Here is a 1,903-nt window from a genome sequence, read left to right on the forward strand (position 1 = left end):
ATATGCATATATAGATAGATAGATAGATAGATAGATAGATAGATAGATAGATAGATAGATAGATAGATAGATAGATATGGATATATATGTATATACACACACAAACATATAATTACGTATATAGACATATGTATAGATACGTACATATGTGCATATATATATTGTATATATATTTATATAGGTATACATATGTATCTGCGTGTATGTCTGTGTTTCTGTGTGTATGTCTGTGTTTCTGTGTGTATGCGTCTGTGTATGCATGTATGTTTGTGTGCATATGTGTGCATGTGTGTGTATGCATGTGTGTGTGAGTCTAAGTCTGTCTGTGTTTTTGTGTGTGTGTGAAGAAGGAATATTTCTCTTTGCGATTCGAGTTGATACTGTAACGCTGCTCATAAAAAACAGATAAGTTCACTACTTTCCGATCGCAGTGGCGTGAAACTTTAGTGACCGAAAAAAGACTTTAGTCCCTACGTAAACAGCATATAAATACATAGACATAAAAAAATATGTATGTATAAATATGTGTGCCTGGAAACAACTCTTACTTTAATATATTGGAACATTCACAAAATTTGAAGGTAGGAAAGTCTGTTACAGAATCTCAGATCATAAGAAGTTAGTAAAAGATTAGTTGTGGCAATCTATTTCATGTTCTTCCGATGATGGAGTGTATTTCTACTAAAATCCTGCCCACTTACTGCATTGCACCATCTGTACATCCATTCTCGAAACAGCTGTAAAGTCATAGAAGCATATCTTCTTTCTTCTCACCCAGCTTTGGGTTCTAACTACGATGACCAGCTTTACCTGAATTTCTTATGTCAATAATATGGACTTGCTTTATAATTGATCCGGTAGAATGCCAGAATATATTGCAGCCATTATGAATATAACTCTGATCTTTTATAGACCTCTTGTGGACTAAACTCTCGTAGCATCCATTTCTTATTTCTTTATTTCCCACAAGGTGCTAAACATAGAAGGGACAAACGGATTAAGTCGATTACATCGACCCCAGCGTGTAACTGGTACTTATTTAATCGACCCCGAAAGGATGAAAGGCGAAGTCGACCTCAGCGGAATTTGATCTCAGAATGTAACGGCAGACGAAATACCGCGAAGCCACTTGCACGTTAATCTCGCGAGCAGACTGTTCCGTTTATCGGATCAACTGGAACCCTCGTCGTCGTGGCCCGCGGAGTGCCAGTTGTTTTTATTGCTTATATGTGTGTGTGTGCGTGCACACGCACACGTATGTATATATGTATGTATGTATGTATGTATGTATGAATGTATGTATGTATGTATGTATATATACATACGACCGCTTCCACCCAGTTTCTGTCTTTAAAGTCATTCACAAAGAACGTTAGTCGTCCCGTGACTATAGCGGATGACACTCTCCTAAGATTCCATGCAGTAGGATTAAACCCCAAATCGTGTAGATGCAAAGCTAGGTCCTAACCACGCAGCCTTACTTACGCCTAACCGAATTTTACTTTAAAAAAAAATGACTTGGCAATGAAATGCTTTTTAATAAATTATATTTATTTTTCTTACTCAATATTTCTGAAACAGAAATTGAAATTTGCAGACACTTCTTTGCCGAGATAATGAGATAATGCTTATATTCCACAAATGAAATTTTTATTGTCACTTTTTATTATATTCAAGCACAAACTCGCAATGTTTCAGATATATTTTTCTGAAAATAGAAAGTAGCATGCGAGTGTGTGTGTGTTTGTTTGTTTGTGTACATATACCGCCCAAATATACACATACATCATAAATATATATACACATATGTATATACATATATATATATATATGTATATATGTATATGTATATTTATATATATGCGTCTATACACACACACACACACACACACACACACACACA

The sequence above is a fragment of the Octopus bimaculoides genome, chromosome 13 (assembly GCF_001194135.2).
Source record: "Octopus bimaculoides isolate UCB-OBI-ISO-001 chromosome 13, ASM119413v2, whole genome shotgun sequence".
In the NCBI taxonomy this organism is placed as follows: Eukaryota; Metazoa; Mollusca; class Cephalopoda; order Octopoda; family Octopodidae; genus Octopus; species Octopus bimaculoides.